This window comes from Manis pentadactyla, chromosome 2, assembly GCF_030020395.1.
Source record: "Manis pentadactyla isolate mManPen7 chromosome 2, mManPen7.hap1, whole genome shotgun sequence".
Classification (NCBI taxonomy): domain Eukaryota; kingdom Metazoa; phylum Chordata; class Mammalia; order Pholidota; family Manidae; genus Manis; species Manis pentadactyla.
Window position 1 is genome coordinate 3,373,186 of NC_080020.1, and position 17,194 is coordinate 3,390,379.

The 17,194-nt window shown below is 47.0% G+C and overlaps 1 long non-coding RNA gene across 2 annotated transcripts in view; it reads left to right on the forward strand.

Annotated features, from left to right (window-relative positions):
• LOC118922331 (uncharacterized) overlaps nt 1-15,062 on the forward strand; it is a 23,073-nt gene extending 8,011 nt beyond the window's left edge. The window contains exon 3 of one of the 2 annotated variants that reach the window (XR_005028719.2): nt 14,639-15,062. This is a non-coding gene — a long non-coding RNA (uncharacterized LOC118922331). Of the gene's footprint in view, nt 1-21; nt 2,434-14,638 lie in introns of those variants that run through there. The other variant, XR_005028720.2, reaches the window with a different exon arrangement.
• The last annotated feature ends 2,132 nt before the right edge of the window (nt 15,063-17,194 follow it).

Genomic DNA, 17,194 nt, shown 5'->3' on the forward strand with positions numbered 1-17,194 from the left:
CCTTTTGCGTTTTTCTGGTAGCTCTTCTTTGAGTGTCATGGCCAAGTGACCGTACCCCCCCTCCCCATCCCATCAGCCTTCACTTCTTGAAGATTTTCCTCACCAACTCACAGGAGTCGTAATTTCCAGAACTCCTGCCGTAATTATAGTCAACATTGGCATTCTGGTGAGCGACCCATCAAGCTTCAACTTAACAAAACCTCCTCAACCTCCAAAGCTTTGACTTCCATTCTACAGGAGCAAGCCATCTTCAGCCTCCTTCTCACCAAGAACAGCATCATTTCTGAAGTCGGAAACCCCGATATTAAAATAATCTCTGACCACCGCTTCTCAGCCATCCGGCTTTCACCCACCACGCCCCACTGTGTCCTCTATTCCCCAAGCCCCTGTCCCCTTCACTGCTCCCCTCTCTGCCCTGGCTGGAAGCATCTCTACAACTATTCTCCGACCTGGGCCTTCTTTTCCTCTACTGGTATCAGCCTTCCAAGTTCTGACTTTGGTTAAATGTAAAATTGACATTTTCTGTCTCATACCTAGATACTGAACGGTGTGGGAGGAAATCACAGGTTGATACTATGTATTTTTGGTCCCCAAATCTCAGTGAGACCCTCAAGGCAGCCCCCTTTGCTGCTTCTAAGGAGCTGTCTCACTTTCTTCATTTTCCCTAAAGTCCCAACGTCCTTGCTGCCTTCTTTGTCAGCAGACAACATCACCTCGTGTTTCGCAGTGGAAAACAGAAGCTTTCAGGCATGAACCTCTCCGCTCTCATTCCTCAGGGTCCCCACCTATACCACGTGGCTGGCACGTACAGTAGGATCTCAACTAGACGTAAGGAGGTTATATTATACTGCGGCAGAACCAGGGTCATTCTGTCAGAATATTGGGAAACATATCTTCGCAGTTACTTTTCTTTGGTTTTATAGTTTTCCATCTCTAGACAGTGTGGAATAGCCCTGTACCAGGCACAGCCAACCCAATGTATCATCAAGTGTCTCATTCACGCGCATAGATGTTGATTGAATGGGTGAAGGAGGTGAATGAACGAACGTGTGTGATAAACAGTTCCTGAAATGAATTAGTAAATGAAGAAGTATAAGAAAAGTATTCTGGCCAGAAGGACCTTATAATCTCAAAACATCAGAACAAGATATTATATAATAAAGTTTTGAATTGTATGGAATGGAAAACTAGAGATAGGGTAATATATAAGAAGGTGCTGATTTTATAGTCCAAGTTCAGCAAATTGGACAGGAAGGTTTTTAAATTCTTTTTATTGTTTATGTTTTTTTTAATACAAGAGAGGTCACAGCCCCAAGCATTGCATGGCTTAAATTCTCATTATATCTCAGGAAAGAAAGAAAGAATGACTATTCATATTGCTGAAGGATAGGAGTGTTGAGTCAAGAGATTTAATGTAATATAGAGAGAAAAGGGGAATCCCTTCTAGGCATTAGGGCCAAAGAAAAGCCATAAATAAACGAATTAGGGTGGAGCAGTGAAAATTACATCTAGGGAATGACAATAAGACCAGTTGAACAGGAACAGTAAATGTAATTGTGTGTGAGAGTGTATGATTGGCGGGGTGCAAGCTGGGCACAGAAATTTCAACTTAGGGACTAGTTTGTTAGAAATTCATTAATACTATTAGGAACCACTTTAGAGGAAATGCTAAGATGCTCTTATATTGCAAGAAAAACACTTTTACTTATGATTCTGTGCTCACAGCTTGCAAGAATAAGTCACTCTTCTTGTCTGATCATTAGCGAATACTCAGTGTCCTTAATAATCATTCAAGAAACTTGCAGATTGCCTACCAGTTGCAAGCTAATGCCCTAGATGTTTTGGGAGATATAAAGATGTATTTAAAAAGCCTTGTGGTGGGGGAGGGAAGGAATGCATAAACAGTTTGGAATACATGAACACCTGACTTATGAATAGTTAATGCTGATATGTTATCACCACCAGGGGGCGAATCCCGTCCGTTTGCGAATACATGATGCTGCCAGAGGGAAGGAAACAGTGTTTCTACCACAGCCAGAGTCAAAAGAAAAATCCCTGATCTGCTTCCCAGAGTCAGAGAAGATAGTAAAAGTCTCTCCTTTTGCCAATGGCACATTTAAATAAGTGTCTAACATGAAATCTACTTTTTCCAGGATGGTTCCAAAAGCATATATTTTAACTAGTCCTTGACGTAGTTAGAAAAAACAAAGCTGTTTTATATGTGTATATATGTGTAAAACTATAGTATTATTTGTCATTTCCCATGGAAAACGTTCCCCAGTACCAGTACAAATTTTCAAAACTCAATCCATTTATATCATAACTGCCTATTACATTACTTCAAGGCGTTCAGTAATGCCAAATGAGCAGAGGTATGTATTCACCCTTAATAGTGCCCTATCTGCTGAAATCTAGAATTACTTCTTAAGAAAACAATAAGGATTTACTAACTATATTTGAAATATTCATTGACTTTAGCCATTTTTATCCTCCTTTAAATACTTCTCCTCTTCTACTGCCTGTCATTTCCGGAAGCCAAGAAAAAAAATAATCTCATAGAAACCAAATCAAAGGAGTTAGAAATGGGATGAAGGTTGTGGTAGGGGGATCATGAAGGGAATTCTAACGAGGGTTGGATATTCGTTGCACACCATAACTGAAGCTGTAAAAAGCTGGGTCAGAATATATTCAGTGAAAGATAAACATTTTGTAGGTGGCCAGGGTGAGCCTGGATGGAGACTTAGGAGTCGAGGGCCTCGAGCTTCGGTGCTCTGGGCACACTCCCCTGGACGCCTCCACCTTGAGGCCCCCCGCCTGTGAGCTGCCTTGGGGAAGCAGTCGCTGTACCGAGCCTCAGCCCTCACGTGCCAGTGCAGGGGTGCATTTCATGTGTTCGCCCTCCCGTGTCAGTCGGGTGTAGTATCTTTAGTGAGTGTCCCCTTGTTCACCAGAGACCAGATGAGACTTGGAGGACATTGTACCTACCTACAAGGGAGCCCCTGATGCGTGAAGATGCGGCTCAAAGCCTTGAAGTTTTCCATGCTCCAGTTTATGCCCCTGGGCCCTGCTGAAATCCAGAGGATGGACTCCAGGCTTATCCCAGGGCTGTCCTGTTTCTCTCTTCTGGAAATCTATCCACGTGGCATCTTGAAGTTGTGCAAAGCTGGGTTAGAATATATTCAGTGAAAGATAAACATTTTGTAGGTGGCCAGGGTGAGCCTGGATGGAGACTTGAGAAGCCTGGAGCTGCTGAAGCCCTTGGACCACGTGCTTCCCTGGATCTTGAGCAGAAGTCAAGGAAGCACAACTGCAGCGGCTGCCCAGGGACCTGGTGCCCAGCTCTGCCGTCCGCCCCCGCCTCGGGCGGGGCCTGGAGGGCCACATCAGGGGACATGTGTGGCATCTCAGGCACCCCCAGAAGTTCCACAAAGTCCTACCAAGGAAACCAAGAGAGATTTTGACCTTGCTCTGACCAGCAAGCTGTCCTGCGGACACAGGTGCCGGCGAGGTTGCTGGGGCGCCTCTCGGAGATGCTCACCTGCTCTGCCCTGTGCGTTCTCTTCCCGATGCTCCAAGCCACCCTCTTCATTGCCCATCACTGCGCTCGCCTCGCACTCTCTCCCCGGCTCCCCATCCTGTCTAGTCTGCGTTTCAGTCTCTGTTTTCCTCCGGAATACAATTTTGTCTTTTTCCTTGACTCTGCATTCCCAGCTAACTCTTGGGATAATAACCCAATCTAATTCTCCCTTGTTTGCTTAATATTATCAATTCCCTTTTGGCAAATTATCTTTACACTAATTATATTTTCCATTGTTTTATTTTCTCTTTTTGCTTTTTAAGCAGGAAGAAGAGGTAATAACAGTCACAGAGATTGCCGAAAGTCTGATGTCATACACTAAGAAGGCTGGGGAGGGGGGAATGACTCTTCATTCTAACATCAGTTTAGGAGGAAAGGCTATGAGGCTCTTAAAATACTTTCCTATAATTTAGAAAAAAAAGTGTGCTCAAATTACCACCCTTCCTTTCAGAATAACACTGAGTATGGCCCCAGTGGCAACCCAGAATCACTAGAACACTGATATTACCATGTAGAGTGAATTAGGCAGTAAATGGGGAATATTAATCTGTGGTTTTGAACCTATAAAGCAACCTGGCTTTCTTAAAAATGTATACCTGTGGATAATACAGAAGGAGAAAAATGTGAGCGGAAAGATCTGCCGAGGAAAGGGCTTCTTGGTTTAATGCAAGAAAATCCTTAAAAAGCATCCATGAGAACCCGTAATTGTCATTAGAATTTTATATTTACTAGATGGGCTACAGAAAGACCAAAATTTGACTAATCTCTACAAAGCAGGACTTTGATATGTTTAGCTTAGGGTGTAAAAAAAAAAGAAAGCATTGGTCCCTCCAACTATGGAGTTGAGCTCTGGGTGTACAAAGGTGAATAAGACACAGGTCTGCGAGGTAGAGAGGCCCCTGGGCTAATAGTGTCACTGTTACAAGAGCTTTGGGAGATGTAGGAAAGAGCAACAAATTTTACTTGTGGGCTAAAGAGGACTTCAAAAAGGAAGTGACGCTTAAGCTAAATTTTGGAAGATAAAGTTCATCAGGTATTCAAAGTAGATGAGGGCTCTTCTGAGCAAAGAGACAGATGTGCAGAGACATGAAAGAGAAGTGCTCAAAGAGCTGTACTAGTTGGAGGGCAAGAGGGCAGAGCACGTGTGTGGCGGGGTAGAAGGCGAGGATGGAAGGGGCCAGGTCACGAAGGTCTTGTTCCTGCAGAGGGACCTACGCTTGGCCCCTCAGATAATGGGATTCACCAATCGGGGTGTGTATGCTGCCCAGGTACGAATGTGAAACGTCACCACGAGCAGGATCGATTGGAGGAGGGTGAGATTGCAGCCTGGAAAGTAATTTGAAGGGTGTTGTAATGACCCAGGATTGGGGCTCCAGGGACCTAAAGTAACTAGCGGAAGTGGCAGGAGAAGAAAAGAAAATATTAGGAAGGTTTTTAAGAAGTGAAGTGACAACTGGCAGCTGATTAGGTTTAGGGTACGTTGGTGAGTGATTAGATGTAGAATATGAGAGAGGGGGAGTCTAGGGTGGCATTTTCGTCCATTTTTTTCCTTGAAGTGACTCTGCGCCCCTGTTTCTTCTAATCTTTTGTTAATTTGTTAATTAATGTGTATTGAGGGTCTGTGATGTGCCAGGTGTCATACTGAACACCAAAGACACAGATTCACGTCTTCAACCACTATTTCATGAGCACCTGCTCTATGTCAGGCACCACTCTAGTCTCCCCTCTTAGAATCCAGCAAGGAATAAAACAGACAGAATCTGTTGAAACAAGCAAAATAAAAACAAAAAAAGGAGGAATGAAAGGCTTCTCTTGGGTGATGTGGTGGGCAGCAGGGAAGACAACTTCCAAACACAGCCACTTGGAAGTGACTAAGCAGGGACAGGATGCTACCGTGTAATGAGGAGGAGTCAGTCTGAGAACAGGTAACACATTCTGACAATAAAAACCAGAGCAAAGTTTCAAGCAGTCTGGCATTCAGATTCTAGAAAACAGGATATTGGTGGTATGAGTGGGCATGAACACGAACAAAAGACTCCAGTCATTTCCTTGAAAAACATACAAGTGGTTATTTCTTAGTAACTCAACCCTAACTTAGGGCCAGGCAGAAGGGCCCAGTCATGAGATCAGGGGAATGCGAGATGGTACAAAAAATACAGGCTTTCAAACTCATGCCCTCATGCAGTTTACCTCATTGTGGAATTAGATGATAAACAAAGTAAGTAAATTAGACCATATATTAGAAGGTGTTAAGCGTTATGATGAGAAATACAAAGCCAGGAATAAGAATACAGAACACGTGTGTGTGTGTGTGTGTGTGTTCACACACAGTCAAGTCAAGCAGATGGTCAGGGAAGGATCCACTGAGACTGAGACAGATGCAAATAAGAAAGCACATCTAGCTTCAAGGAAGCCAGTCTCCAGGGGAGTCAGGCAAGTACCGTGTGAGACGCCCTGAGTTAGGGGGATGCAGGGGGTGGCCTGGAGCTCATGCACTGGGTGCCTGTCCCTGGTGGGAAGTGCGGGATGGCTAAGGAAGTATGTGTGCTAAGGTGCCACCCTTGCTATAACCTGAAAGTGAAGTTAGAGCAGGTCGTGTACAGCAAAGGATTTGAGGGGGTTTTGGTGTAGGTAAAAGGAGCATCAGATGCCAGGACCAAAGGTACGATGGTTTGGAACTTTCTGGAGCTTTCTCTGGTTTAGTGTGATCGGAGAGCAGGGTGAGTGTGCAGGAGAAATGGCAACAGAAAGGAATGGCCAGATCCCGGGGGGACTTGAACCTCCTGATAGGGAGTCTGCATTTCAGACTGATGGCGACGTGTGTGCACGTGTGCCTGTGTGTGTGTGTGTGCTCAGTGACAGCTTTTAGGTACTGAAAGGATTTTAAGCAAACAAGCATTGGATTTGTTTATAGAAAAATCCGGCTAATGGGCATGTTAAAGGTGGATTACAGGAGACTTAAGGAGGAAAAGAATCCTGTAACAGGGTCAGGGAAACCAGCTTAGAGATCGTCAGTAAATTCAGGCCGGAAATGGGGAGTGTCTGAAAAAGTCGGAGGCGGTGGGAGTAGCGAGGTAATAGGGGCAACCTGAGGAGCTCCTGGGATGGTTTCTGCTGCTGGTGGAACCTCCCAGGCCTTCAGCCCCGTCTCCCCAACCATTCCTTAAGTTACTCAAGGCTAGAAGCCCAAACAGACTCTTCTGCTTCCAGACCTCAGCCCAGATGAGCTGTCTCTCCATCTTGATGCTACCCCAGCAGCTGCCCAGGAGCCACTGCCTCCTGTAGTTTATGCTGTAAATCTTCCCCCGAGTACCTGCCGTGTGCTAGCCATTGTGCAGAGGGGTGTGCAATGAGTGAAACGCTACAATTAACCCTTGAACAACACTAGTTTGAATTGTGTGGGTCCACTTAGACATGGATTTTTTCCAGTATGTTGGAAAAAATTTTGGACATTTGAGACAATGTGAAAAAGTACTTTTTCCCTAGTTTAACGTAAGAATACTGGGCATAATGCATATAACATACAAACTGTATGTTCATTGACTGTGTATGTTATCAGTAAGGCTTCTAGTCAACAGTACCCTATTAGTAGTTAAGTTTTCAGGGAGTGGAAAGATATACAGGGATTTCTGACCACGCAGATTTTTGGCTCTAACCAGACTGTGTTCACCTGCTAGAAGCTGTGTGAGAAGGGAGACAGGCAAACTGAAAAACTGTGTAGAGAACAGTACGGCAATGGGCCTGAGGGACTGAGCGATTCAAAGTAGGTGCTCAGTAAATATCTGTGGCTTCAAGGGTCAAAACAGCTGTTGGAATATGAAGAGATGCCAGACTGCTTGGGGAAGCTGGAGAAGGCCTCTCGGAGAGAAAGACATTTGAATTGAGAGACACTGGACTTGAAGAATGGGTATGTGGCTGCCAGGGAGTTCAGGGAGGGCCTTCAATTAAGTCAGCATAGTCAGCTGTGAAATTATTTTTCTTTTTTGAAATCAAGCGTAGGTCCGCAGCTATCCTCCATTACCTAAATTCAGCCTTCTGATTAGGCAGGAAGGAAATGATTTCATTCTGAAGGCAGAGACATAAATAATCACAGAAAACCAAAAATATGAATGCTATTTATTTCTGGTTCTTCTGTTAATATGTAACTAAAATTTTAAATGAAAATCCAGGGGGCGCTAATTCTAATATCTGGAATGATTGAAGAAACAGTTTAAGAGAGTCTAGGAAAGGCCTGGATCTTTTTAAACATCTGAGGAATAGGACTTGAGGAGTCAAACCAAGAATCCTGAGTTCCATTTATTTCCATATCCGAGTGTCTCTCTTAAATGAGTCAAAAGTATTAAAACACATACTAAATGTACCTAGCCCTGAAAAGGTGCCATTTGGAGTCAGTGCAGGCGACATGAGCACATGGGTGTAGCCCAGGCTAGCAGGAGACACAGGATTTGGGGATGGCCGAAGCTTAAAGTTTGCACAGCCATCAGCTGCCACATCGGTTCGCCTCTGTAGCTTCTTATCATCCTTAACATAGGGAGCCAAATGCACATATCTGAGGAGCAGTGGCAACCCCCTGGAGGCAAACATTAATTTTGGTTAACACTGAATGAAGTTACAGAAGTTTCTCTCTGACTCGGCCACTTACAGATTTGCAGTTGCTAAAGATGTAATGTGAGAATTGGGTTTAAAGGAAGAATGTTTGCAACTAGTTTCTCTCCAGCTGCTGACACTCAAACAGAGATGAACCACTGCGGCCTCAGATCTGAAGGACTACGCAGTCTACAGTCAAGGGCCTAGGCAGTGTTTACGCGCATTACTTGCTTGCCATTTCCTACGTGACATAGGGAGTATAGAAAGAAATTTACGATGTATTTCCAAATGGACCCCCCAAACAAAGGACAGTTAAGTGTACCCTCTCAGTCCCAATAGTACCAAGCGTGACTTTGTCTGCCGCTAGCAGGAAGAGTGCCCATCAGGAACTGGAGGAGTTGGAGAGCTCTCTGGAAGGGGTAGAGCTTACCCTGGCTCTGGAGGGCTGGAGAAGGAATAGGAGGGCCTGGAGAGGGAAGGAAAGCACCCCGACTGGTAGGGGAACTGGGCCAGTGCAGGACGGGCATCAGGGTAGAGAGGAGAATGGCCCTGTGCAGAGGCGATGGTTCTGTGTGTGAGGACAGTGCCTCAGCGGACTGGGTGGAAATAGGCAGCAATGAGCCACATTCTGAAGGTCCTAAAGTCGAATGAAGGAATCGAGGCTTGACCTAGAGGGCAGCCGGAGCCACTGCAGGGTCTTAACCAGGGCCTCGACGTGGCAGAGCACGGAGTGCGCACGGGAGAAAGCACTTTGGAAACTGTAGCAGGTTTTGAAGTCATAGCAGTCACTTGATTCTGGCTGACCAGGTGGTGGCAATGGGAATGGGGAAGCAAGGAAATTATTTTATCAGCTCTTATTATCCAAATATGACTCCTCGAGGAAAACATTGCAGGGAGCGGGAGAGGGTTGGAGAAAACTGGTGTCACATTAGAAACCTAGGCAAACAGCTGAGCAGGTTTATCCACTGAAATAATTTTGGAAGATGCCCCAACCTCCAGGGCTCCAGAACCTGAAGGAGCAGTTGCATCATTTGAAAACGGCTGGCTTTGCGTTCCTGCCAACCGAGGCCTGGATATGATATTTCAGCTGGAATAGAGAAGAAGCAGATGCTCGTGGGAATGCGGACTCTCTGCATCAGAGAAGAAAGCACAAGTCCAAATGGAAATGAGACGGGTGGCATTTCTGTGGCAGAGAGCTGTGCACTGCAGAATCTGCTCTTGACTGGGGGCCGGGTCACCTCACAGTGCTGCCTCAGATGGCATTTAAAGGACACGAGGGGAAGAGGAAAGCCTTCCAAGTGATTCCTAAATTCTCTACACATTTACACATCTTTTCATATACCCATAGGATTATAGGCTTGTATGGTTGTATTTTAAAAATAGTTTCTTAACATTTTCTCCTCTCTTCCTGTGGTCTCTTTCTTTACCCACTGGATTAACATCAAGTTAGAAGAGCAAGTTTCCACATTTCATTCTTATTTATATAGCCTCACTTTTTATTTATCCATGAATGTATCCTATATTACATCAGTATGAGAATCTTCATCGTATTCAAAAATAACCTGGCTTCTTCAATGTTCAATAATCAATTTCCTTTTTCAAGCACAGTATTCAACGGTTAACAGTGAAAGGCTTATGCCATTCAAGGTGAAACATCAAGAGAAGCTCATTTTAGCACATCTACTACAAAATTGTTGATGACCAACATTCAACTCGGTTTATTAAACTTATTTTTTAAAATAGAATTTTCCAACTGTGAAATTAAGGAACTCTGATGAGCTGTATTTTGATAACACACTTCATATAATTTCACTCTTTTCACCCACAAACAGCTGAGTGCCTCCTCTATTCTAGCAACACGCTCCACGTTGGTGATAATAGTTTCAAAGAAAGAGGGGGCCACCCTCTTGTGCAGGTCTCCATCTGCATTCTGATCTCATTTTCCTCCCATATTGTTTGGGGACCCTCAAGTATCAGTTCACTGAATCCCTCATTCAGTCATTGAACAACATCGCTGAGTCTCCACACACAGCCCTCTCTCTGCCGGCTGTAGAGGTATCGCCAAACAAAAGCCGGCCTGTCGTATTAGGTGCAGTTGCCATCCAGACGAGGTCATCGAGAGGAGGTGACCCCTTGCTGACCGGGGAGACGGACTCAAGCAATGGGGGGCACTTCCCCCAGTCCCCTGTCCTTGGAATGTATGTTCTGCCTGCTTTCCTCACACTAGGAGCTGCCTCAAGGACACAGCCTAGAGGCCGTAAGGTGTTGCCAAGACCATCAGACAGCAACTGTGGCTGAATGCAGTTCAGGCCTCTATATACACTTCAAGGCTCTGGTGGCTGAGTGCAGAGATCTACTCAGCTTTCAGGCACCAAGAGAAGCCTCAGGAGTAAGTTTCTTCACTTACTGCTTCTTAAAACCACCACCACCTGCCCATCTGGAGTGGCCCACGTACCCCTTTGGCCTCTCCTTGCCTCTCTGTGCGGGGACCACTATGTGAACCATCAAACTGTACAGTGATGGGCCCTCCTGATTGTCGTCCTGCCTGTCCACGCGGTCAGATGCCTCCTCAGCCCGCGGCACAGCCAGGCCCTCTCATACCAACACTAGGACTTGCTGCTGCCCTCCGCCGCCACCTGCTTCTGCTCTGCAGCCTTTGTTCCACGGCGTTGGGTCCTCAGGCTCTGCCTGCATCTCAGACAATATTCCGCCTTTGTCGTTTCAGTGGATTCCTCTTCTCCCGTGCACCTCTTAAGCGCTGGGATTTTTTTTTGAACCCCAAAATTCAGTCCTTAGCCTTTTTCTCATCTGGATTTGTGCCTCCTCACCTCATTCATACCTCCAGCCCTGGCGTCCCCTGAACTCCAGAGCCATATTTCCAGCTGTCTAAAGCACCTCTTCCTCAGGAAATGGCTTGTGAAGACATGAAAATCAGGGGCTCCAAGGTCATCCCGTCTGACCACGCGGGCTCCCTCCCGCCTTCCTGTCAGCTTGGGGGGTGTTCCCGTCATCCGCTCAGCGCAGGCTTGCCTCCTTCTCCGGCGCGGACAGCTCTTAGCACATCACCCTACAGCAGGTTTCCCGTGGTGCTATCCGGGGGGGCAACTCTCTCGGAACGTCTCTTTCTGTCTCAGGGAGATGGAGCTGATAACCCCAATGACATGGCGTGCTGGTGATGATCAAATGAGATTCTATGTGAGTCTTTACGCAGTGCGACCCAGAGAGAGCAGGCATTCAGCATGCATTTCTTCCTCCTTCTGCTCCTCTCCCTCCCCAGACCTCGAACCACCCAAGGACAGGGTCTGTGCCTTCCTCATTTGCAATGAGGAGTAAGTTTTTAATGAGTTGAATAACCTATATCATAGAGATCTAAAATATGTGGACCTTTTCAATCTATATTTAATAATCTTTGAGGTTGCCAGTCTTCCAGTTTTTCTATATTCTCACTGTCAGGAAGTACCAAAGAAAACACAAATTCAGGATAACCTCTAGACAGCGATTGCCACCAGTATTCTTTAATAAGAGTTCCATATGGGGTATGCTTTCACACCTATTAAAAGGAGCCCACCTGTACAACTTATGTTAGTGCATTCAGAACACAATCTGCAGCTCACATTTCTGAAATTCACCAAAGTTCTCCATCTGCACATTGCGTGAGTCAAAGGATTTCATACCCTTAATTTTAACAGTCTTATGTTTTCATCAAATTTGCATTACATCAGATGCCAAGGTATAAATTATTTTTGGTAAAATACCATTTCTGAGTACACATTTCACACTTCCTGCAAGAGGAACCATTTGTTTGCGGTGTAGCATTTACTATGATGGCGCGGCCATGTGGAGCTGTGTGGTGACCTCACCCTGAACAAAAAGTGATTCTAGATATCTGCAGCTTATCAGCAGTTATTTTCTGATTATGCAAAGATTTGTTCAACGCTTTTCTAACTTGCTTGTGGTGTGGCATGTAGTGGTTATTTGTGTTTGTCTACTCTGAGCAAACATGTCTACGTGTTTGACAAGGCAGGTTATGAGCTGCTGCGTCACAGAGCTTCCATCAACATAGAGGAAGTAGGTCCAAAAGGGAGTCATTAACAGCTGGGGGTGCACACAGTCTATATCAAGGCCAAGGAGTGGAGTGTACAATGCTTCTGTAGCCTCAGAAGAAGCTAAAAAGGAACAGGCCCAAGGCTTCCGGCAGCTTACAGATCGGGAAGGGCACATACTGTAATAGCCTGCACGGAGCTTTATGTAGTTACGTGATTTGGAAAAAACACTTAAGTAAGATTTTTTTTCCTGTTTTCATTTGTTTTATGAGGTATTGTGTTTCTTGTAAGCAAATGCTTAGAGTTAAGTTTCATTGCATTTGTTACTCTAAATGTATTCTGTGTGGGAGCATTGCTGTGCACAATCTTCAGATAGTCAGCGCTGTCACAAATGATCAGACCATGCATATTGAGTTCATAAATCGATTTCCTCCTCCAATACTTTCTCAAGGCACTGTAATTAAAACTCCAGGCCTATGGAGAAACCTTTGTCGATCAGAGTATAAATATCTCTGGAACATAGCTTTGCTAGGATTACAAGTCATGACAGGTGTAAGAAGCCCTGGGTACAGGAGCGGTGGCCAACAGGTATTGCTGGCTCTGAGCACAGGGTAGCCAACTCCGTACGTGCAAAGGCTGCTTGTTCCTGGGAGAAGCCGAGGAAGCCAGTGGCATCCCTGGAGAGGAGGACACTTTGGAGCTAATGAAAGCTGGCATCAGAAGAAAGGGGGAGAGGAGGTGATGGGACACATGATTCCCACAGAGCGGAGGGAACCCAGACCAGGAGGCAGCAAGACCTCTAATGGGGAGAAAGAGTCCGGGCAGACCTGTGGGGTCCACTCGGTCCTGTAAGCAGTGTGGGACATAGCATCTGCATGGCCACTGAAGCAAAGAGTACAAATAAAATAGCGATATTTTGATATTTGTATGGAGCAGCTGATTGAGAACCACACGGACAGAAAGAGAAGTTTAAAGTCTCAAAGGTCCCGGTTTCCTGGATGGAGTGAGACCCCTTTTCCTGCTCAGCAGTTGACTGGGTCCTTCGGCGAATTGCCACCTCCGCCGTGCCCTCATGCGCATTTCAGGGCATACGGTATGCCCTGCTTTGTCGCAAACTGCTTCTCAATTCAAAAACTCAGGAATCCAAGCTGCAGTGACTTGTCTTCCAGGCTGACTTCTTTCTGCTCACTCTTTGAACCAAAGGAATATTTGTCACAGCTTCTACGATGAAGCAGACACGCTGAGAAGATCCTTAGCGGCCCCAGTTCAGGGGCAGTTCCCCTGCTCTCTGTGGTGCTGTGGGCCCACTGTGGTCACTGCCCACAGGCCTTGGGCCCTCATGCTGCGCGTCCTCGGAGGGCACAGGACATTGGTTCCTGTGCCGTTGGTCTGCCATTCACTCCCTCATTCATTCATCCCATGTGCTAAGAACTAGAAAAAAAAAAACTCTATAAAGTTTGCAAAGCACTTTCATATGTGTTAGTATTCCAACCTTAAAATAGAGTTGTGAGGCCTGTGGTCATGTCACCCCCTGTTTGTGAGCCCTCAGCACAGCCCCCAGCCACAGGGTAGCATCTGGGCCCAGGGCGGCCCCCAAGGCCTGTTGTGGAAGGCCTGGCTGGCTGGGACCGTCTGTGGCCCGTCCCCGCAAGGGCCATAACTTGCGGTCTCGTTGCCTAGGGGTCATCACAGGAAGCTCACCCTCAGAGCCTCGGAGACGGAGGCGCAAGGGGCAGGGTGGAAAGCAGTGGCCTCCTCATGCAGGGCCCTTTGTCCTTGAACCTGGGCTTCAGGGTCCCTTTCTCCAACCTCTCAAAGTGCCCCAGGGCATATTTAGCTACAGGCTCTGAGGTGCTGTTCAGACACCAGGATGCCAGGAGTGAAGGGGCTGCCTCAGGAGTGGGGGGCTGAAGCGCTTGGGAAGGTGGCCCTGTGCTGACCTACCTTCTCGCCTGTGTGTGAGGTACTAGAAGCACAGCATGCTAAGTGGCCTCTTGCATAGACTGAGCCCTTGGGGGCCTCCATGCCTTTGGACTTCCTGTTGCCCCTGGAATGCCTTCTCCTGGACCCGTCCCCGTGGCAAACGACTTGCTCAAATGCTTTCCCTCCACCTTAGGCTTCCTTCCACTGGAGCTGATTTTCAGCTTAGTAAGTTCTAGTAGCCATTTGTTCCCACTTCTCGCCATTTAGCGAGGTCGGTTTGGCATGACCTCAAAGTGTGCATTCATTTCTATTACCTGAAAACAATCACCCAAACATTCAAAATGGGATAGCAGGAGCAAATGGTGAATTTCAGTTTTAACTTGCCAACCGGCTGGTTTGTGAGTAAGAGGAGCCTGCAGACCTCACCCACAGAAGGAAGACAAGAGCAGGACCAGGTCTGTTCACAGGGTGAGGAGTGATTCTTTTTTCTGTTCCTTTTTTTCCCCAGATAAATCTGTGAAAGCTGTGCTTTGATTTATGATCTGATGTTGGATGACGTGTAGTGATTGAAATAATGGAAATCCAATAAACATTTTCACCCTGTGATCTTCAGATAATCATTCTTCAGGTTATAATTTCATTTTGGGTAAGGAGGGTACAAGGAGATGCTTTTTACAAGTCAACAAGTTTCTTCCTAGAAAGGCCCCCCTTCCCAGCCCATCCAAACATTTCAGTTATTACACCCAATTCTTTCTACCCTTCCCCTACTTTATTTTTTCTCCCTTGCACTTACATTATCCAACCTACTATATATTTTAGTGATATCTTGTTATTTTCAGGGTCTTCCACTGGAATGTACACTTCTTGAAGAATGTTGGTCTGTTTTGTTTACCATTGAATCCCAAGCGCAAAGAACAATGCCTGGCATAGAGCAGGTGGTCAATAAATACTTGCTAAATGAACACACACCTCTGTTTTTCATCGAAATGAATCTTCCTGAAAGAGGGACTCTGTGTGCGTCTTGCGTGTGTGTCCGCATCCTCCCAGGCTGCCTGTGGGGCTGGGACGTCTTTGTGTCCACACTCTGGGAGAATTCCCAGGGTCAGACTCAGGCATGTCGAAGCCAAAGGAGGCTGTGTGGGACCTCTCCCTGTCGTTAGACAAGAGCCTATAGTTAGACAAGAGCAGTAGCATTTGCTCTTTTCTCCATTTGGGCAAGAACATGTTTATACTGGTCTGGGACATGGTAAAAAGTTTAGTAGTTGGTTATATTCTGAATCCACCCCTTGCAGAGTGAGTTAAATAGAACAGGCAGGTAACTGAGCAGAAACTATCTCAAAATGTCAACTATTCGCAAGATGCTCGAATCATAAGGAATAAGCCATATAGTGCATAAAAAAACGATAAGCTTTTTTAGGAATGAAATTTTAAAGAGCCAAATTTTACACGCTTTAACTTTACTGCAGGATTAGATTTTCACTGGAACATTAGTCACACATTATGTTAAAAACACTGAAGTTAAGAGTTAAATGGGCTGAAAATGATTGCAAGACTATCAACAGGCAAGAAGGAGGTCTAAGAAGGGGTGTGTGAGTGTGAGTGTGAGTGTGAGTGTGAGAGAGAGAGAGGGGGGTCAGGGAGGGACGCAGTGTGTGGTTGAGACTGGAGGAGGAGGCGGAGGAATGGAGCGTGTGCTAGCGCCCCAAGCTAAGACCGTTTCCATGGCTAGGAGAGGAACAGATACTTGGAGCGGAGAGAACAGCTCCCCACCCACCCCCACAGCCCGCCCAGGGTGGATCTGAGCAGGACGCATTGTCCATCTCTCGTCTATTTTCTACAAAGCAGCTGGAGCAATCTTTCTTAAACATAAATTCAGTGATTTTACTTCCCCGCTTGAAGTCCTTTCATGGATTCCCACTGCAGAACCCAAAGTCCTACTGTGACCCACCAGGCCCTAGAGCCTGTCCCTGCCCAGCTCGCCAGCTTCGGGCTCTGCAGCCCAGCACTGCCTCTGAGGCGTCACGGGGTGGGGCCGTGCGCCTGCCACCCCTCGGACAGCCCTGCCCGTCCCGAAGGCCCTCTGCGCTCCGGGGCCTTGGTGGGCTTGCGTTGTCCGTCCTCTCCACTTCGCTTCCATCACAGCTCTAGCTGCGACTGCGATCATACGTGCTGTTTGTGTCATCCGTTCCTGCATCTTCTTCCCCAGACTGTAAGCCTCGTGAGGACAGGGCCTGTGTTTTGCTGTGTGTAGTGACAATAAGTTCCCGATGCTCGTAGTGTCCCCTTACAGTGTTCGGAGTGGCAAAGCCCCCACCTAAGATCCCACCTAAGATAAAGCAAAGCGGTCAGTTCGTGGGATGGGTTGATGAGGTCTCGGTGTGGTCAGACGGGACTGCGGGGCTCGGTGAGCCCTGCTGAGTGTGAAGGAGTCGGCTAGGGATTGTCTCGCACAAAATGTAGACATTTGGGCATGATTTTGACGTAAAAGGATGAACGAGGGGACCCGGGTGCCCTGCCTGCCACTGCAGGCAGCTTGAATCAAGCTGGGTGGTCTTTGAACACTGAGCATTACTGTTAGTTCTTGGGAGGGGTGTGTGTGTGAAGGGTGCGTGCCTGTGAGCTCCTGCGTGTATGCGTCTGTGCGCACACACGGGTGCAGCTGGGCCCTGAGAGCTGCCCACTGGGTCACCAGGCAGAGCGGCATGACTGTCCCCTCCGGGGTGGAGGGTGAGGGGACCCGGTGCTGGGTGGCCCTGAGCTTCCTGGGATTTGCCCGCTGTGCCTTCCCGCCAGCACCCCCACCTCCACCCACACCCCCGGGCACTCTGTCCCAAGTGCCTCAGGCTCTGCGAAATGCTGTCTGAAGGCTCGGGTTCTGTGCATGATGCCAACCAGGATGGAGCCCAGAGGACTTCCTTCAGAAGAGCGGGGCCTGGCGCTGATTCGGACCTGGAGGCTCTCCCCAGGGCAGGCACGCCCCACGCAGGGCAGCGATTCTAGGAGCTGGCGTCTCTCCCGGAGAATGTTTCACGTTCGGTTGTACTATCGTTTTCCTCTGGATGGC